This window comes from Bos javanicus, chromosome 11, assembly GCF_032452875.1.
Source record: "Bos javanicus breed banteng chromosome 11, ARS-OSU_banteng_1.0, whole genome shotgun sequence".
Classification (NCBI taxonomy): domain Eukaryota; kingdom Metazoa; phylum Chordata; class Mammalia; order Artiodactyla; family Bovidae; genus Bos; species Bos javanicus.
The window spans coordinates 70,389,224-70,411,305 of record NC_083878.1 but is presented as its reverse complement, the minus strand read 5'-3'; the positions used below and the strand labels follow the sequence as shown (position 1 = coordinate 70,411,305).

General features: G+C 44.6%; 1 protein-coding gene across 1 annotated transcript in view; it reads right to left on the bottom strand.

The window, feature by feature from the left end:
* Nucleotides 1–22,082, bottom strand: part of ALK (ALK receptor tyrosine kinase) — a 734,697-nt gene that overhangs the window by 129,537 nt on the left and 583,078 nt on the right. The window lies entirely within an intron of this gene.

The following is a 22,082-nucleotide window of genomic DNA, read 5'->3' as shown; positions in this document are numbered from 1 at the left end:
TTTTCTTATGCCTTATACATGCTCATGAAATACACTTAGGACCTTATTGCCCTTATTCTCAGTCCTACCAAAGAAAACATGAGCAAAATAAAATGCTTGTAAAGTCTTCCCCAGCCTATGAAACAAATGTAAGCCGTGTCCTGTTTTATTCACACCTTCTGATTAGGCCTTGTTTCTCATCATGTGTTTTCATGAACACGCGCATGTTTCATACACCAATTACTTGTCATTCCCCAAATAGCTTTTACTTTTACAGTTTCTTTTACTTTCCTTCATTTGTAAAATATATGCCTATTGTCTAAAGTTCAAAACCAGGGTAAAAATCAACAAAACAATGCTCAGAATCCCACTACCCAGAGGCCATAATTTTTAACATCTTGGTAGATTTCTCTTTTGTTTTTGGCCTGTGCTTTAAAAGTGTGTAGAGTTGTGTCATATGTGTAAATTGCTTAAATCAATTGAGGTTATATTGCAAGCTTTTTCTAGGGTTTAAAAATTCCCCATGAGAATACTTTTTAATGGCCACAATACTACGTGATATGTACCATAATTTATTTCAACATTATTCAATGATCAGATTGTTAGACTGTTTATAATAACACTTTGAAGAATATCTTTGAGCATGAATTTTTACCCACCTTTCAGATTATTTTCATAGGATAGATTCCCAGAAGTGGAATTACTGAATCAAAGGGTATAAACATTTTAAAGGCCCTTGATACATATTGCCAAATTGCTTTCTAGAAGTTAATCCAATTTATACTCTCACCAGCTGTGTTCATACATGCATGCCCCTCTTACTACCTCCTGGCCAGCTCTGAACATTATCGTGATTTTTAACTAAAAGTATTTCCCTGCTGTTTTATTTGTATTTCTTTGCTAGTGAGGGTGTATATTTTTTTTCCACATGTTACTAGCTTTATCTTACTCTGATTTTTAGGGAATTGCCCACTTCCTTTTGCCAATTTACCTTTTAGGTTCTCCATGTTTTCCTACTGAATTGTATGAGATTATTAACAAGGATGTGAAATTATTTATCACATGCTTGGCATTTCCCCGCCCCCCCCCCAGTATTTTATATGTATTTTCATTCTGTTTATAATGCATCTTGATATCCAGGAGTTTAAAAATTTGTATGTAATCCAAACCTACATATTTTCCTTGGTGTTTTCTTCTTCTTTTGTGCCTTAGAGTGTTTGTTCCATGTGGGTTGGTAAGTAAGGTGTGGGTTGGCTTTTGTAGTCTTTGAGTTGCTCTCTCACTGCAAGGTTGCCCTCTCATTCGTGATAAAGAACCCGCCTGCTAATGCAGGAGACATAACAGATCCCTGGGTCAGGAAGAGCCCCTGGACGAAGGCACAACAACCCACTCCAGTATTCTTGCCTGGAGAACCCTATGGACAGAGGAGCCTGGCAGGCTTCAGTCCATAGGGTTGCACAGAGTTGGACATGACTGAAGTGACTTAGCACGCAACTAGCTGTTTGGATGCCTGTCTTCTTCACCAAACTGTAAGTGACTTGAAGGGAGGGATCAAGTCTTACTTCCATGAATCTACAACAGTGGCTTGTGTAGAGATCTCCTCACCCCAATATTTGGGACTTGAACTGTGGTATGTATTAACTATGGATGTGATCATCATGCCTGCTTTATATTAACAGTTGATAATACAAAGGTTCAGAGTGGTCACATGGCCTGCTGAGAGATTGGTGGAAACCCACATTTTCACATCTTGATCTCTATCTTTTGCACCCTGTCTATGGGGTCCCCCCACCAGGTGATGGGTGGTATGGAGGATGTGCTCAGGACTGGTGATAATGGGTACAAAAGGGCAGGGAGTCAGTACCCTGTCCTTTACTCACAAACCCGGATGGAGGAGGGGCCCAGTCATGGGAGGGGTGCTGCTTTCATTCTCTGGATGCCCTGGTGTTTTCTCTGGGTGCCCTGGTGTTTATCCCCAGGACCTCTCTGCTGCACAGCCACAGTCCAGAGAAGCCGTCTCCTGCAGCCCTGCTTCTACCAACTCTTCCTCATTTCCTTTCCCCAGTTGGATACTTACAGGCTCCCTGGCATAGCCTCCTCCATACCACAGGGAACTTTATGCTTGTGAGAGATTCAATTAGATGGACGCCTGGTACTCTGATCTCTACTGCCAGCCCAAACTCAAAACTAATGAGGCGCAACAAAAAACAACCGCTCTGTCTTCTCAAGTTCTTTTTTTATGGGGCCCATAAATTTCAAGGAGGAAAGTACCCTTGGTGAATGGTTTTAATCAAGGGCCCGAGTTTCTGAAACAGCATCCTTTCTGTGGTTGTGAAATGATAATTCTGGCTTGTGGAATAGGGTAAACTGAGGCCCTGGATGGTCGCAGCCTGCCCCAATGCAGCAAGGAAGGGACAGAGCCTGGAAAAGAAGATCCAACACCCTCTTCTTGAGGTCTTCCAGCCACAGGTTCTGGTGATTCATGGAAACCACTGAAACACCAAATGCCCTAATCACAGAAAGATTAGGGAGAGCTAAGATCAAGTCACTTCAGGGAAACTGATGCTGGGGTTTTTTGGTTAGTAGGGGTCTTCTCTATGGAAATCTATTTATTACCTTTGAGGAGGCAGTTCTTTCCAGAATAATAGTATAAGTCACTGGGCTTCCCAGGTGGCGCTAGTGGTGAGGTGTGGGTTTGATCCCTGGGTCAGGAAGATGCCCTTGGAGGAGGGCATGGCAAACCACTCCACTATTCTTGCCTGGAGAATCCCATGGACAGAGGAGCCTGGCAGGCTACAGTCCATGGGGTCTCAAAGAGTCAGACATGACTGAAGCAACTTAGCACACATACATACATGGGAGTAGTAAGCCACCATCATTCCTTACCTTTGTACAGCACTGTAATAGCTTAGAATGTGCTTTCCCAATCCTTCTCTGTTTGAACCTCATAAAAAACTGGCAGAACAGTTATTCGTATTTCCATTTGATTAATCAGAAGAATGAGGATTCAAGAGATTAAATAACGGAGAAAGAAATGCTATCTAAACAGCAAGGCAGTACAAAATCCAGCCAGTTATTTGCTAGGTGCTTTGCCTGAGGTCTCACAGGGAGTAAACCACAGGGAAGGCCCAGAACGTGGTCAGATGACCTCAGATGGGGTTCTTCTCCCATCACTTGTGTTAGATCACCTTCTGAACCAGCACCCTGACTGCCCAGGGAATCACTTGGGAAGTTAGAAATACTGTTGATATTCGGGCCCCACATGGCCCAATGAAACCAGTATTTCTGGAAGACAGACTCTTGGTACCAGGGTATGAAAAGCTCCTGGGGGACTTTTCTAGTGGCCCAGTGGTTGAGAATCTGCCGCCAATGCAGGGAACACAGGTTCAATCCCTGGTCCAGGAAGATCCCACAAGGCACGGAGCAACTAAGCCCGTGCACCAAAACTACTGAGCCTGTGTTCTAGAGCCCGTGCCCCGCAACAAGAGAAACCACCACAGAGGGAAGACTGTGCGCTACAATGACGAGTAGCCCCTGCTGCCTGTGTGCAGCAATGGAGACCCTGCACAGCCAAGAATAAAATAAATAGATAAGTAAATAAGTACAAGCTTCTGGAATGATTCTCATGAGTGTAGGGTTGAGGGCCACTTCCCTGAAGGGCTGGAGGATTTGGCCCCGAGCACCTATGTGTCATAGGTGGGTCTTTTACCTGCATGGTTCTCCAATGCCCCCTGGTACAGTGAGGGAGTGGTCTCAGACCTAACCTCCAAGACCCCTTCCATCTTCAACATCCTGATTCTGGGGTTCTGAGCAGTGGTTCTTGGTAACTATCTGTTTAAAGGGTTGCTCAGATATAGTTCGTGCTGCCTTTATTAATGCTGACCACTTAATGGCTTCCTTGGAGCCTGCTGCCAAGTCACTCACCCAGCGAGCTTCCCCTGTTGTCTCCTGCCATCTCGGTCATCTGTCATTTCCATCTTGGAATATCTCTCCTGAAATAGCATGCCACACTTGCCTGCCTGTTTATCTTCTCTCTGGGTGAGGGAGAAACCAGTTCAGACTTGCACCCGAGATGCGTGGGGCCCCGGTCGGGTTACGTGAACCGCTGTTTGACGCTGAGTAATTCATTGGGTTTGCTCACTGGGAATGGTTCCTTCTCCCTAATTGCTCATTCAAAACAGAAACCCACACCTACGCCCCTCCTTCAATCGTGTCTCAGAGACTTCATGCTACAAAATCTACACAACTCTCGTAACTCAAATTTCTTTTTTAAATGAATGTCAAATTTTAGGGCACTTAATTAATTTTTAATTATGGTGATTTATGTGACATTAAAAAAGGCACAGTTGTATCAGCTTTTGGGCTGTCTCCCACCTGCTTGCTCTTGCCTAACTGATGACACTCGTTAAAGGGGGAAAATTTGAGTGCTGCATCAGTGGAGGGGGAGTGCAGATCTTGCTCTTAAATGAAAGAGAAGCAGAAACTATGGTGGGAGGAGGCCGGCTTCTAGAGTGTGGGGAGGTCAGGAGTGGGGCTGGAATCTGAGCCAGGCTCCCAGTGGAAACTTACTGTTTCCCAGGACGAGGAGAATCAGGTGTTCAAGGGTAAACAAGCCCAGAGACATGAAAATGGATGGTGACATGATGAGGATGTAGTCAAACAATGCACACAGGCTAACAGCCGCCGCCACCATGCTGATGTTAATGGAGGTGTTGGAAGGCCTGGGAACTGTGTAAATTAAGCCTGGCAGAGACCAGTCCTGTTGAGGGCTTTGGCCTCATAAATTGTAGTGCGGACAACCTCATTAAAGAACTGGCATCTTCGGTTCCTACTCAAAATGTAAATTGGTGTGGAGAGGGCCTGGCTTCAGAGGCCAAGAGGGTGGGATGAGGAAATGCTGTGCTAGGAGTCAGGAGAACTGGTTTGAGGACTTGTCTTGCCACTAGTAAGACTCATGGGAGCATGAGCCAGTCACTCTTCTGGGCCTCAGTTTCCTTGTTTGTAGACTGTCCACAGCCAGTCACTCACATTTACCATGGGCTAGTTGTGTTTGCAGACTCTCTGCATCAAAGTCACACTGAACTTGGTAATCATGCTACTTCTGGGCCTCGCTGCAGACCTACAGGGTCTGAAGATCTCAGAGTGGGGCTCTGGATCCAGCATGTTCCACAAGCCCCATGGGGGACAACTAGGTACACCACAATCTGAGACCTCTAGTGCTCACAAGGTTAACTGATCTTCAGTTCCTTCGCTCCTTGGAAGAATCTCAAGCCTTCCAGCACCACCCCTCTCTCACGGTGACAATTCCTTCCTTGATGCAGGGCTCTCATTTCTGTTATGACTCCAGCAGACCCAAGGCACCACTATGTTCAGTCTGTGCTGACGAGACCCCTAAGGGGCAGAGACTAGGTTCCAAGTGCAAGGAGGTTCCACTCTCCTCTTCTACTAGCTGGTGGTGTGAACTCAGACATATCCTCACAAGCTTCTCTCTTCTATAAATCAGGGAGGCTGTCTAATATACAGGATTTTTGTGAGGATCAAATGACGTTGGGTTTCTTAGGAGCTAAAGAGCATCCCAAAGAGTTTGGGAGAATTGGCCATGGAGGTTGGGTAGAAAGTTGTCAATGAAGGGATTGACCAGGCCAAATTTTGGAGGCAGACTGTACCTCTGGAGATCCCTTATGCCTGATGTGTTAGTTGCTCAGTCATGTCGGACTCTTTGCAACCCCATGGACTGTAGCCTTCCAGGCTCTTCCATCCATGGGATTTTCCAGGCAAGAATACTGGAGTGGGTTGCTATTTCCTTCTCCAGGGGATCTTCCTGACCCAGGAATTGAAGCCAGGTCTCCTGCACTGCAGGCAGACTCTTTACCATCTAAGCCACCAGGGAAGCCCTCATGTCCCAAGAGAAGATGAAACCCTTTCAGCAAAACAAAAGTTCAAACAAACCCAATAGTAATTTGTGACATAAATAATAGCTATGAAGAGTAATTGCAAGGAAGAATTTCTAAGATTATCTGTCTCTAGTGTCACCTCCACCACCAGAGTTAGTTTTCTGAGCCCAGCTCCCTTTAGGTCCTAATCCTAAACCTTCACTGGTTTCCATGGCCTTCAGTTCAAACTGAGCCTTTGCACACCCAGCTCAGCCCACTTTCCCAGCCTCACCGTGTGGTTTGCATCTTTAGCTGAAGACCATGACTTGCAGTTTCTTGAACATGCAGCCATGGCTACAGCCTTTGTGTAACCCAATTTGGTGGGCTAGATTCACCTTCTCCATCTGAGCAATTCCTTCTAACTCAGATGTCACTTTCCCCGATTGCTTGTTCTTCTCCCTTGAAGAAAGATGTATGCCTCCCTCTGCGGTTCTCTGGTAATCACTATACACCTTTAATGGTGAACTCATCGTCCCCATTGGTGATTATGTTTGCATTGCTAACTTCTCCCACTAAATTCTAAATTCTTTGAGGCAGGGGGTCTATCTTATTTTATCTCCTGGAGAGTGCCTGGCACATAGTAAGTGCTAATAAATGTATGCAGAAGAAGTGCAAAATAGATCACTAAGTTTAAGTAGAAAAATGGGATGAGGTAGAATTTCCTGGCATTCTGGAAATTACTAGTTCCTTTAGGTTGCACTGTAGCAATTCCATACACACATCTTCCCCTCTCAGCCGAAATCCCGTGCAAGCTTTGGATTAGTGAACAATGTTCAGAGATTCTACTAAGAGCCTAGGGTTAGGGTAGTGAACAGAAGGTGACATGGGTGACCTGGTTTGATGGGTAGGCCATGGGAACCTTCTCTGGGGAGGAGATGTTCGAGCTGATACTGAAGGAGAAGAGAAGTCAGTCAGCCATGTGGAGAGCTGCAGAGGAGCAGGAACTGCATTGCCAGGAGTGGGAAATGATACCAATGATCTAGAAGCAGAGCAAAGGCCAGTGTGGCGCAAAAGGATCACAAGGGCCAGGAGGGTCATGAAGAGTGGATGGGAAGGGAGGCAGAGGCCCAGTCAGGCAAGATCTTGCAGGCTGTGGGGAGGGGTGTGAATTTTGCTTAAGGAGTATAGACAAGAGACTGAAAATAACTTGATTTCTAAAAAGGTTGTTCTGAGCAATTTAGGGGCTTCCCTAGTGGACCACAGCCTTGTCTGACTCAGTGAAACTATGAGCCATGCCGTGTAGGGCCACCCAAGATGGATGGGTCATGGTGGAGAGTTCTGACAGAATGTGGTCCACTGGAGAAGGGAATGGCAAACCACTTCAGTATTCCTGTCTTGAGAACCCCATGAACAGTATGAAAAGGCAAAAGACAGGACACTGAAAGAGGAATTCCCCAGGTCGGGAGGTGCCCAATATGCTACTGGAGATCAGTGGAGAAATAACTCCAGAAAGAATGAAGAGATGGAGCCAAAGCAAAAACAACACCCAGCTGTGGATGTGATTGGTGATGGAAGCAAGGTCTGATGCTGTAAAGAGGAATATTGCATAGGAACCTGGAATGTTAGGTCCATGAATCAAGGCAAATTGGAAGTAATCAAATAGGAGATGGCAAGAGTCAACATCGACATTTTAGGAATCAGTGAACTAAAATCGACTGGAATGGGTGAATTTAACTCAGATGACCATTGTGTCTACTACTGTGGGCAAGAATCCCTTAGAAGAAATGAGTAGCCATCATAGTCAACAAGAGTCTGAAATGCAGTACTTGGATGCAGTTTCAAAAATGACAGAATGATCTCTGTTCGTTTCCAAGGCAAACATTCAATATCACAGTAATTCAAGTTTATGCCCCGACCAGTAATGCTGAAGAAACTGAAGCTGAACAGTTCTATGAAGAGCTACAAGACCTTCTAGAATTAACACCCCAAAAAGATGTCCTTTTCATCATAGGAGACTGGAATGCAAAAGTAGGAAGTCAAGAAACACCTGGAGTAACAGGCAAATTTGGCCTTGGAGTACAGAACGAAGCAGGGCAAAGGCTAATAGCGTTCTGCCAAGAGAACGCACTGGTCACAGCAAACACCCTCTTCCAACAGCATAAGAGAAGACTCTACACATGGACATCACCAGATAGTCAACATCGAAATCAGACTGATTATATTCTTTGAAGCCAAAGACGGAGAAGCTCTTTATAGTCAGCAAAAACAAGACCGGGAGCTGACTGTGGCTCAGATCATGAACTCTTCACTGCCAAATTCAGACTTAAATTGAAGAAAGTAGGGAAAACCACTAGACCATTCAGGTATGACCTAAATCAAACCCCTAACGATTATATAGCAGAAGTGAGAAATAGATTTAAGGGACTAGATTTGATAGAGTGCCTGATGAACTATTGACAGAGGTTCGTGACATTGTACAGGAGACAGGGATCAAGACCATCCCCAAGAAAAAGAAATGCAAAAAAGCAAAATGGCTGTCTGAGGAGGCCTTACAAATAGCTGTGAAAAGAAGAGAAGCAAAAAGCAAAGGAGAAAAGGAAAGACATACCCATGTGAATGCAGAATTCCAAAGAATAGCAAGGAGAGATAAGAAAGCCTTCTTCAGTAATCAGTGCAAAGAAATAGAGGAAAGTAATAGAATGGGGAAGACTAGAGATCTCTTCGAGAAAATCAGAGATACTGAGGGAATATTTCATGCAAAGATGGGCTCAATAATGGACAGAAATAGTTTGGACCTAACAGAAGCAGAAGATATTAAGAAAAGGTGGCAAGAATACACAGAACTATACAAAAAAGATCTTCACGACCCAGATAATCATGATGGTGTGATCACTCACCTAGAGCCAGACATCCTGGAATGTGAAGTCAAGTGGGCCTTACAAAGCATCACTATGAACAAAGCTAGTGGAGGTGATGGAATTCCAGTTAAGCTGTTTCAAATCCTAAAATACGATGCTGTGAAAGTGCTGCACTCAATATGTCAGCAAATTTGGAAAACTCAGCAGTGGCCACAGGACTGGAAAAGGTCAGTTTTCATCCCAATCCCAAAGAAAGTCAATGCCAAAGAATGCTCAAACTACCGCACAATTGCATTCATCTTACACGCTAGTAAAGTAATGCTCAAAATTCTCCATGCCAGGCTTCAGCAATACGTGAACTGTGAACTTCCAGATGTTCGAGCTGGTTTTAGAAAAGGCAGAGGAACCAGAGATCAAATTGCCAACATCTGCTGGATCATTGAAAAAGCAAGAAATTTCAGAAAAACATTTTTTTCTGTTTTATTGACTATGTCAAAGCTTTTGACTGTGTGGATCACAATAAACTGTAGAAAATTCTTCAAGAGATGGGAATACCAGACCACCTGACCTGTCTCTTGAGAAATCAGTATGCAGGTCAGGAAGCAACAGTTAGAACTGGACATTGAACAATAGACTGGTTCTAAACAGCAAAAGGAGTATGTCAAGGCTGTATATTGTCACCCTGCTTATTTAACTTATATGCAGAGTACATCATGAGAAATGCTGGGCTGGATGAAGCACAAGCTGGAATCAAGATTTCTGGGAGAAATATCAATAACCTCAGATAAGCAGATGACACCACCCTTAGCAGAAAGTGAAGAAGAACTAAAGAGCTTCTTGATGAAATTGAAAGAGGAGAGTGAAAAAGTTGGCTTAAAGCTCAGCATTCAGAAAACTAAGATCATGGCATCCGGTCCCATGACTTCATGGCAAATAGATGGAGAAACAGTGGAAACAGTGGCAGACTTTATTTTTTGGGAGCTCCAAAATCACTGCAGATGGTGACTGCAGCCAGGAAATTAAAAGACGCTTACTCCTTGGAAGAAAAGTTATGACCAACCTACGTAGCATATTGAAAAGCAGAGACATTACTTTGCCAACAGAGGTCCATCTAGTCAAGGGTATGGTTTTTTCAGTAGTCATGTATGGATGTGAGAGTTGGACTATAAAGAAAGCTGAGCACCGAAGAATTGATGCTTTTGAACTGTGGTGTTGGAGAAGGCTCTTGATTGTCCTTTGGATTGCAAGGACATGCACCCAATCCATCCTAATGGAGATCAGTCCTGAGTGTTCGTTCATTGGAAGGACTGATGCTGAAGCTGAAACTCTAGTACTTTGGCCACCTGATGTGAAGAGCTGACTCATTGGAAAAGACCTTGATTCTGGGAAAGACTGAAGGCGAGAGGAGAAGGGGATGATACAGGATGAGATGGTTGGATGGTATCACCAACTCAATAGACATGAGTTTGAGTAAACTCTGGGAGTTGGTGATGGACAGTGAGGCCTGGCATGCTGCAGTCCATGGGATCACAAAAAGTCGGACATGACTGAGTGACTGAACTGAACTGAACTAGTGGTTCAATTGGTAAAGAATCTGCCTGCAATGGAGGAGATCCAGGTTCAACCTCCAGGTCGGGAAGATCAATTTAGGGAGAATGGATTACAGAGGGCAATAGAAGTGGGAAAACGAGTTCATAGATCATTGTAGCCGCCTAAGTAAGAGATGAAGGCACCTTGCTGGAGCCTGGTGATGGTGGAGATGGAGAGAAGTGAGTGATGGATTTTGTGTCTGAGGTGACACTGACAGAACAGGCTGGTGGCGAGGATGGTGCTCAGGTGAAACCATGGCTGCCAGTTGACATGACAGAACCACTGACAGTTTGTTTCAAAATCCAAGTTCCTCAAAGCCAGTCTTCGTATAAACTTATGAAGAACCACAAGGATGCCTATGGGCCATCAGTGGGATGCAGTATGTCTCATTTTTGCAGTTGAGCTCTCCAAAGAAATTAAAAATTTTCTTATCTCTTTGTGGCCTCAATATCCCTTGATTTTGTTGCACAGTCCTCTTCCCAAGGTTTCTCTATGTCACATTTATCTTCATTGCTTTGCTGAAAAGACACAGCAGTAATTTTATTTTTAATGTTATAAATGACCTCTGTGTGCATTTACCATTAATCTCCCTGAAGAGTGATGACATTTAACCAATCTGCACCATAGCTCCCTATAAACTATGTCATTTTCTCCTCTTGCTTGTTCAGTAAACAATGAACAATCCCGGTTGCACCTTGGAGAATTAATACTAATCATTAACAAATCACAGCTACAACTGAGCACCCTGGAGGGACTATGCAGAGTATGCGGTGGAGAAGGCTGCATGGAATGAAGAGTGAAGGCGAGCCGGGATCATTGAGACTGGAGGAACAGAGACAGGAGTGCTGATTATGGGGAGTGGCCCTATGAGGCACCTCCACGGAAGGAAGTCGGGTAGACTTGGCTTCCTGAAGACAGATGGGAGGTCATCTTGCCTCCATTCCATCTATGGAAGCCATGGTGTGAAGGATGACTGCTTGAAGAGACAAGGTAGTCTTGAGTGCTGATGCAGAAATCAATCACAGTGAGATTAACAACCACCCTCACTGTTTACTGGGTGCTTAGCTTTTTCTAGGGACTATATTACAGGCTTTATATGCGGTGATTTATTTAGACCTTACAGCAACTCTATGATAGTCATTAGCTCCATTTCACTGAGAAGGAAACTGGGACCCACAGTCACGGAGACATATGTTAAGTCTACCTGACTCTGAATGAAGCCCACGCTCTTAATCAAGATGCTAGACCCACCAGGTGGTAAAGGCCTTGTTAGAAGCCCAGGGATAAACAAGGGGGAGGCTGGTGAACTGCAAATCAGTGGAGTGCCAGACAGAAAATGAGCAGCAGTCTGGAGAGAGAGAGAGAGAGACCCTGGTCTTGGGAATGTGGAAGGATGGAGAGTGAGACTGCTTGGGACTCTGGACTGGATTCTAGCCCCTCAAATGTTGGTAAAATATTTTTAGGGGTGTGATGCACCAGGTAGGGGCTAAGGCAGGGTCCAGACAAAGGGGAACAAGATTGGACTTGAATATCATAATTCATAGTTTATCCCCTGGGCTGGGCAAAAATCCCATCTCTATCAGAGCCTGTTGGGATCAGAGGAGATAGTTACAGAAAAGTACTTGGTAAACCACTGTGCTAGCAAATGATTCAAGTTGTATATTTATTATTACCTGACATTCATATAGGCTCTCACCAAAGTCTCAAGAGGCTCACTCCTCTCCTCTCTTGTCTTTATGAAATGTTACCTTCTCAGTGAGAAGCTAATCTGGTGATCTTGTGTAAACTTTCTCCCCTGACACCACCCTAGACATTTCCTGTCTCCCTTCCTTGCTGTATTGCTTCTCCTACGACGGGCAATGTGCGCTTTCCCTATTAGTTTTGTTGATAGTCTTTCTCCTCCACTAGCATTACAGGGATGGAGAGCTTAGTTTGTGTTTTCACTGCTGAATTCCCAGTTCCTTGAACAGTGCTCGGCATAGAGTGGGCTCTCAATATGTCTGTTAAAAGAATAGGTACATATGCTCTGTAAAATTTTTTTAATTTATTTTAATTGGTGGCTAATTACAATATTGTGCTGGTTTTTTGTCATACATTGACATGAATCAATTAGGGTGGGGAGGGAGGTGGGAGAGGCGTTCAGGATGGGGGGACACATGTACACATATGCTCTTTAATAAGTAATTTTGGGCAATGGTTTTAGAAGCAGGATTTATGTTTTATTCATGATTTAAAACTGGTAGTTCTGAGAAAAGGCATTTCACTGAGGAGAACTTCATGTAGTCCCAACTCCCATGGCTACATGTGTACATAGCTGGGATTTGTCCATATAAAAACCAAATCATGTAAGAGGCTTACTGTGGTGAATGAGGCTGTCTCTGTCTAAAGACCTTGCTCAGTGCTGCCAACCCAATTCAGGATGATGGCTGCATACTCATGTGTACAATGAAGCACTAACTGGGGAAGCGGGGGTGTTGATGAAGTTGCAACAGGCACGGGCTGCTGGGACCTCGCCACACATGGAGGGAGGAAAGAAGTGCTGGCCCATTCACAGTAAGCAGTGAGAGGCTGAGAGCCTGTCAGAAAGTATTTCTATTCCAGGCTCAAAGCTAAGAGGGAGGCTGGGACCAGGCCCCAAGTTATGAATGTTCAGTGGATGGGCTCCTTCTAGTTGGAGTCAAGATGAAGTAAAGCTTTCTGGGAGGAAATGTGAAGAGCTTCTGGGTTACTCAGTTTGATAGGCAAAGAAATCTGGAAAGCGGGGAGTCTTCTATGAAAAGATCAATGTCACTTGCTTTGGCTAGGAGTCAAGAATCTCTACATTTTTTTGTTTTTAATTCTTTTCTAAGACTCTTACATTGGGGTCTGACCTTCTTAGAACCACAAAATTGAGAGAAATCTAGTGAAATAGGAAAGGTGGATGACAGGGAAGAAGGTTACAAAAAATAATATGAAGACATGATATTCAATGGGTACCTACTATGCACCAGCCATTGTGTGTGTGTGTGTGTGTGTGTGTGTGTGTGTGTATTATCATCCACTTGATTTTTTGAATGGACATAACTGAAATATATAAGAAGATAAGTGATTTAGAATGGTTACTATAAAAAATGGAAGATAGCAAGTGTTGATAGGCTGTAGAGAAGAAATTGGAAAGCTGTGCACGGTTGGTAGGAATGTAAAATGTGTAGTTGATATGGAAAACAGTATGGTTGTTCCTCAAAAGATTAAACATATAATTACCATGTGATTCAGATATTCACATCTGGGTATATATCCAAAATAACTGAAAGCAAGGTTTGGAAGATGTACTTATATATACACGTTTGCTGCTGCTGCTGCTAAGTCGCTTCAGTCGTGTCCGACTCTGTGTGACCCCACAGACGGCAGCCCACCAGGCTCCCCCATCCCTGGGATTCTCCAGGCAAGAATACCGGAGTGGGTTGCCATTTCCTTCTCCAATGCATGAAAGTGAAAAGTGAAAGTGAAGTTGCTCATTCGTGTTCGACTCTTAGCGACACCATGGACTGCAGCCTACTAGGCTCCTCCGTCCATGGGATTTTCCAGGCATGGCAGTGTTATTCACAATAGCCAGAAGATGAAAGCAGCCCAAATGTTTATCAACAGATGAATGGATTAATCAAATGTGGTATGTACAAGCAATAGAATATTATTCAACCTGAAAAAGGAAGGCAATTCCGACCCATGCTACAACATGGATGAAGCCTAAGGACATTACACTAAGTGAAACAAGTCAGTCACAAAAAGACAAATACTGTATGATTCCAGTTATATGAGGTACCTAGAGTAGCCAGATCCATAGAAATTCAAATTCCACAAATAGAATACTGGTTTCCAGGGGATGGTGAGAGGGGGAGAATGGGGAATTATTGCTTCATGGGTACAGAGTTTCAATTTTGCAATATGAAAAAGGATGAAAAGGTTCTGATAATTGGTTGCACAACCTGAATATTTTTAACACTACTGAACTGTACACTTACAAAGGGTTTCATGTTATATGTTATTTTACCACAATTAAAAAAAAGCAGAAGATGATTATGCTGGCCTTCCCACGTATGATTATCAGCCTATTGATTATGCCAGCCTTGAAAATAAGCCCTAATTAATGGCAGGATGGCAGGGCAAGAAGACATCAGTATGGCCTCATGAGAAAAACCCATTGCAGTGGCTCTCTGAGGAGTTTAGGTTTTTCTTCTTCCCTCTTTTTAAAATCCCCTTCCGTTTGGCTTCCAGTGGAATATGCTGGTGTGTTGGGCAGTGGATACAGCAAGAATACACTGGCCTGGCAGGCAGGAGGTCTCAGGTCTGCCTGTTGCTGCCATGCTCTAGCCGAGTGATGCTGGACAAGGTCTGTGCCCTCGTGGTCTCAGAGTCTACTAATCTGTGAAGTGATGGGGCTGAACCAGGTGAGCTGTAGAGGGTTCCCTCCTCACTACCGTGGATCAAGGTCTTAGCCAACAACAGGGAATAGCAGAGAAGAGTTCGATATGTAGGAGGAGGGTGCAAGTTTGGGGGAGCAGGGGCCCTGGAAATAGTGACATATGTGAATGACAACTTGGAAAGCCTGTGGGGAGACTCCCAGGTCAGCTGGAGTCCTCTCAACCTGCACTCTTGCTATTAAATGTGAGGCCTGTCATATGGAGGGCTGCTGCAGGCCCAGCAAGTTCCCAGGCACAGAGGGCTCCATTTCCACTTTTATGAGTATTTCCTGAACACTCAGGGGGGTTTCTGCCAGGTACTATAAGTTTGAGAGGGAAGTTGCTACCTAACAGAGTTTACAATTTTGTTTCAAGAAAATAGGTGAGAAAAGAAATGAGATTTGAAGGAAGAGATCTGTGAGGACACCTATAGGACTGTTCATGCCCACAGGTCTCAGGCAGACCTGCCAAGTCGCAGGGGCACAGACACAAGTGTCCTCTCTCAGCTCAGGGAGGGTCCAGAGAAACAGCTCTGCTAGGGAACTCCTCAGAGTACAAGGACAACCCATTTTAGATGGACCCGATGGAAAGCCCATTTAAATTGTGTGACTGTCCTCAATCTCCACTGGTTTCTGTAATTTGCCAAGCATGTGGTCTGGAGACAGATGGATCAAATTTGTAGTTTTGGAGACAGATGGACCAAATTTGTAGTTTTGGAGACAGATGGACCAAATTTGAATTCTGACTTCACCATGTGGTCTTGTACAAAGTACTCTATTGTCTTGAGCTTCGGCATTCATCTTGCAGGGTTATTTCAAGGTTTAGAAATACTATAAGTAAACGCCAGTGCCTGGTACATAGTAGGTGTTCAATAAAGAGTAGATGATGCAAAAAACAGTCTACCCTCTTAAGGCCATCCTGTATGTTGGGACAAGTGAAAGTGAAAGTGTTAGTTGCCCAGTCATGTCCAATTCTTTGTGACCCCATGGACTGTAGCCCACCAGGTTCCTCTGTCTGTGGAATTCTCCAGGCAAGAATACTGGAGTGGGTTGCCATTTCCTTCTCCAGGGGATTTTCCTGACCCAGGGATCGAACTCAGGTCTCCCACATTGCAGGCAGATTCTATACTGTCTGAAGCCAGCAAGCACCAGGGAAGCCCCATGTTGGGGCAAATATGTGGACAAATAGTTACCATCATGATTGTCATCATCTGATAAGAGATAAAATATGTATACTGTGACAGTTTTAAAACTAGTCTGTAAATTCTTTAATAATCCTCTTGAGAGGGTTCTTGGGAGGTGGGGATGTCGGTTTTCTCTTCTTGAACCCGGGCAGGTTTGTGACTGCTTGGACTAACTGCGTATGGTAGAAGCCACCACGTGATTTTTGAGGCTAGATTACTTGCTCATGGATACATCTGGCCTTGGAGCTTCCGCATAAGAAGATGGACTCCTCCAAGACTACCAGGCTGGAGAGGTCACGTGTAGGCACTCAGAGGACAGTCCCAGCAGAGCCCAGCCTCCCTGCCATCTTGGCCAACATAGCAGGCATGCAGCAAAGCTGTCCTGGATCCTGCACATCAGTCCATCTGCCAGCTGAATGCCATTGCGGACCTCTATCAATGCCGTCCCATGCCATGCTAAGTTGCATCCGACTCTTTGTGACCTTATGGACTGTAGCCTGCCAGTTTCCTCTGTCCATGGGATTCTCCAGGCAGGAATACTGGAGTGGGTTTCCGTGCCCTCTTCCAGGGGATGTTTCTTATCCAAGGATCGAGCCCACATTTCCTGTGGCTCCTGAATTGTAGGCAGATTCTTAACCTCTGAGCCACCGGGGAAGCCCCTATCAATGCTATCCAGTACCAAAAATATTACCTAGCTGAGCCCTGCATGAATTCTTGTCCCACAAAACTGTGAGGTATAATAGTTGTTGTGTTAAGTGGCCGTACTCCGGAGTATTTGCTACCAGGAATAACTGAACATATGAATGACAGACACACGGAGGAGAGGAGTCTGATTATGGGGTAAAGGGAGGCTTTAGAAAGACGTGACACTTGAATTGTCCTCAGAGAATGGATGGGGGTTCATCAAATAAGGAGAAAGGACAAGGGAACCCCAGGAAGAGGACAGCATGCTCAGGGAACAGCAGGTTGTTCTGGGTGACCCCAAGTATGAGCTGGGGGTTTGGGACAAGCTGGAAAAACAAGCCAGAAGCAATTCATGAAAAATCAGAGTTCAGACCTTATATGCATTATCTTGTTCAGACCATACGGCAACTATATGAAGTGTTTGTTATCTACATTTTACTGAAAGCAAACTGCAATCCAAACATTAGTATAGTGCATCTGAAGGTCATAGAGGATTGGCAGAGCCAGAATTTTAACAGGTCTGACTGACTCTGAAGCCCAGACCCTTAATCAATATGGTAGACCCACTAGGGTGGAAAAGGCCATTTTATTTATTTATTTATTTATTTTAATGTTTTAATTATTTATTTTATTTTTAAACTTTACAATATTGTATTAGTTTTGCCAAATATCAAAATGAATCCGCCACAGGTATACATGTGTTCCCCATCCTGAACCCTCCTCCCTCCTCCCTCCCCATACCCTCCCTCTGGGTCGTCCCAGTGCACCAGCCCTAAGCGTCCAGTGTCGTGCATCGAACCTGGACTGGCGACTCGTTTCATACATGATATTATACATGTTTCAATGCCATTCTCCCAAATCTTCCCACCCTCTCCCTCTCCCACAGAGTCCATAAGACTGTTCTATACATCAGTGTCTCTTTTGCTGTCTCATACACAGGGTTATTGTTACCATCTTTCTAAATTCCATATATATGCGTTAGTATACCGTATTGGTGTTTTTCCTTCTGGCTTACTTCACTCTGTATAATAGGCTCCAGTTTCATCCACCTCATTAGAACTGATTCAAATGTATTCTTTTTAATGGCTGAGTAATACTCCATTGTGTATATGTACCACAGCTTTCTTATCCATTCATCTGCTGATGGACATCTAGGTTGCTTCCATGTCCTGGCTATTAGAAACAGTGCTGCGATGAACATTGGGGTACACGTGTCTCTTTCCCTTCTGGTTTCCTCAGTGTGAATGCCCAGCAGTGGGATTGCTGGATCATAAGGCAGTTTTATTTCCAGTTTTTTAAGGAATCTCCACACTCTTCTCCATAGTGGTTGTACTAGTTTGCATTCCCACCAACAGTGTAAGAGGGTTCCCTTTTCTCCACACCCTCTCCAGCATTTATTGCTTGTAGACTTTTGGATCGCAGCCATTCTGACCGGCATGAAATGGTACCTCATAGTGGTTTTGATTTGCATTTCTCTGATAATGAGTGATGTTGAGCATCTTTTCATATGTTTGTTAGCCATCTGTATGTCTTCTTTGGAGAAATGTCTATTTAGTTCTTTGGCCCATTTTTTGATTGGGTCATTTATTTTTCTGGAGTTGAGGTGCAGGAGGTGCTTGTATATTTTTGAGATTAGTTGTTTGTCAGTTGCTTCATTTGCTATTATTTTCTCCCATTCTGAAGGCTGCCTGGAAAAGGCCATTTTAGAAGTCTCAGGAATAAACATGAGGGAGTGCAAGACCAGAGATGACAAGGAATATCTAAAACACTTTCAAAAGGTACAGGATCAGATTAGAGAAGGAGATAGGTCTAGGACTATGTCCTAGAGGGTGTGGAGGAAGGCGTGGGGTGGGGTCAGGGGGGTGCAGAGATGGTGGTGACCAGAGGGCCATCACAGGAGTCTGGGAGACCCAGGGAAAGACAGGGCTGTGGGGTGGACAGGAGGGGGCTGGTGAGAACTCTTTCAGAGGTAGAGTTGTCAGGATAGGATTGTGGAAAGATGAAGGAAGAGGAACAACATGCCACTGAGGCTTAAGCATCCGGGCACCTCAGTTTAGTTCAGTCCAGTTGCTCAGTCGTGTCTGACTCTCTGAGACCCCATGGACTGCAGCATGCCAGGCCTCCCTGTCTATCACTGTCTCCCAGAGTTTGCTCAAACTCAGGTCCATTGAGTCAGTGGTGCCATCCAATTATCTAATTCTCTGTTGCCCACTTCTCCTCTTGCTCTCAATCATTCCCAGTATCAGGGTCTTTTCCACTGAGCCAATTCTTTGCATCAGGTGGCCAAAGTATTGGAGTTTCAGCTTCAACATCAGTCCTTCCAATGAATATTCAGGACTGATTTCCTTTAGGATGCACTGGTTGGATCTCCTTGTTGTCCAAGGGACTCTCAAGAGTCTTCTTCAACACCACAGTTCAAAAGCATCGATTCTTCAGCGCTCAGCTTTCTTTATAGTCCAACTCTCACATCCATACATGACTACTGGAAAAACCAAAGCTTTGACTAGATGGACCTTTGTTGGCAAAGTGGACCTTTATCTGCAAAGGCTGATGAGAGGAACAGGTTTTGCTGGCTGGGACAGCACCGAGGGACAGTGAGCTGGATGACCTGCACCCCTTCTTCTTGCAGGGCCTCCAAGGCCTCCCGGGGTGGTTGCTGTGGCATTGGGGCCCTGGGCAGGGTTACCTCAGGGAGCTTGGGGAATGCAAGAGGACGGCAAATGTGGCTCAGCGGAGGATGTGCAGGAGGTGAATGAGCATTCTGGGAAGGCAGGGCTCTAAAGGGGCCAGCACAGGGGTCCTGTGGGTGGACACACACCTTGGCTCTCTCTCCTCTGGGGAGAGAGCCTTGGTGACCCAGCTGGCACTGGTTCCTGCTAACTCGGCTTCCCCATCACAAGCTCCTCCCAGCTGCCACCCTGCCCCAGCTCCCTGTCACGACAGGTGGTCCAGATGGCTGCAGAGGCCCTCCCTACCCCACAGCCACCACAGTGGTTTATGTGTTGTGGATTCTTAGTGAAGCTAAGACTGGCCAGAAGATGTAGGGGTGCCTTGCCCCTCTCCTCCTCTGCTCCAAGGGTCTATTTCTTCTTCTTTACCACCTGCACACGTGCCAGCAGTTCGTGTAGCCCACCAGCCCTAGTGTGACTCAGTCATGGTATCTGGGGAGAGGTGGGCAGTCACATCATGGCTTTGGCCCTGCTCCCACTGGTGAGAGATGTGGTGGAAAAGACACAAGGGTTTCTCCTTGTGGGTCCCAACCTTCTCAGCTGCTGCCACTCTCTCCTGCCTTCAAGCACAATGAGCGGAGGGAGAGAAGGCTCTGGAGGTAGCAGACCACATTCAAGCCCAACTCAGCCACTTACTCTCTGAGTGACCTTGAGTGGGCCAACTTCTCTGAGCCTCAGCTTCTTCCTGTTCTTTAAAATTAGAAAAAAATCTCCATTTTTTCTTTTCTTTTCTTTTTTTTCCAGGGTAATTGATTAAGCAGCATTTAGCAGAGCAGTCAGAGAGAGGCTGGCCCTCCCACCTGGGACTCCATCTTCCCAATGAGGTGAATGGGCAAGGAGCTCTGTTCTGAGCTCAGACTGGTGGTCACTGGTCTGCCTTGTCAGCCGAGCACTTTTGGGTAGACAAGAGCCCCTCTTCCCTTGCTTGGCACACACCTGCCTCTTGATGGACGATTTGAGGCCCTGGCTTCAGAGGGGGCTGCTCTGTGCTGGCTTCCTCTCGTGGCTCTCAGTTGAAATGCTTGGCACCACCAAGGGGAGAGGGCAGGTGCCAGGTGGGAGGAGGATGCTGGCTCAGATCACAGGTCTGCAAACTCTGTGGTCTGATCCTGGAATGTGGAGCAGCATCTTTGCCTATTGCAGGCTCCAGGCTGAGGACCAACACCATCAGTGTTGATGACTGGGACTCATCCAAGTGTTAATAGGACTGGTTCTGCTGGCTCGAGATGTCTTATGTCTAAAGTAGATTCAAGCAAAGAGAAGACTCTTCAGGATCATGCCTGAGTACTGACATCTTTAGGCTGAGCAGACTACTTCCTGCAACGGTCATGTCAAACTTCTGAGGCCTCCTGCCAACTGAAGGTAGAAGCGGGGAGGGGGTGGGAGTAGTAGGTGTGGTGGGGTGGGACTTATTCAGGACGTTTAACTTCTACCAAGACTCTGGTGCTGGAGACCTCTGTGTGAATCACTTTGAGTCTGATGTATGGCAAAATCAATACAATATTGTAAAGTAATTAGCCTCCAATTAAAATAAATAAATTTATATTAAAAAAAGGAAATGAAGGTAAATACCACTAGCCAGAACTTCTTATAAAGTGGCACTTTACTGAAAGCAAAGTTACTGTCTTCAGTGAGAATAAAGAAGCTCAAGTCCTTGAAGATAACAGAAGAAAAGTTCTACTGCTTCTGTGTTGTTCAAAAAAGGATTTAAAGTGAGCAATTACTTGCAATAAAAGCACATAAATCAATAAATCAGGGTGATCTAAGGTAATATTTTAGTACAAATGTGCCATAAGATTTCTACATGATAACTAAAATTTGGCTGAAGTATGTTTCTGTGTTCTCTAGTGGCCAAAGCAAAAAGGGAAACAGGATCAATTATAAGAGTTCTTAGGAGAATGCTTTTTCTGACACTGAGCTCTAACAGAAGTTGTTTCCCAGTCCTCTTAAGTGCTACAGTTAACATCTTCACCTGCATCTGTAAAGCCAATACAACAGCATGTTCATTTAGCCATTTTTATAGTGCTATCTCTGAAGCACCTAAGTCAACTGAGGGTTAGACTAGAAAGTTGGGCTGCATCGAATTAGCAAAGATTTTAAAATAATATTTGTAACTAGCCAGGATGTAGTGAGTTAGGAACATTTATGTACCACTGGTGAGAATATGAACTGATAGAACTTTTCTAGAAATGTTTGGAAATTGGTTATAGGAATCTCAACAATTTTGTTCAGACTCTAAAACCCCATAGTTCCCCTTCTAGGAAACATCCTTGAGGAAATTGAGAGTTATACAGATATTTAGACCCAAAGACATTCACAGTGGATTATAATATCATAAAAGGAAAAACAGAGAAGCAAGAAATCCAATGATAGGGAGTGGTAATAAAAGTTGGAACACCTGTACCACACACAGAGATGTTTCTAAACACTTTTACTAATATGAGAACATTTTCATGATAAATTAACTGAACAAAAAGACAAACTCCATCTGTATCTAAGAATGTTGAAACCGCATGGCAAAACCCATTTATACACGCAAAGAGAAAAACTAGAAGGAATACATCAAATTGCTAGTCAAAGGTGCCTCTGAGCTGGAGGATTTTGAATGGTTTGAGTTTTCTTTTTCCTACCTTTCTGAATTTATGTGATCTATAATACGCATGTATCTTCTGTAATCAGAAAAAAGGAAGTGAAGTTACCTTAAAAGAAGCATGAAAGAATCAATCCTCCCCTCTTCTGGACCAAGG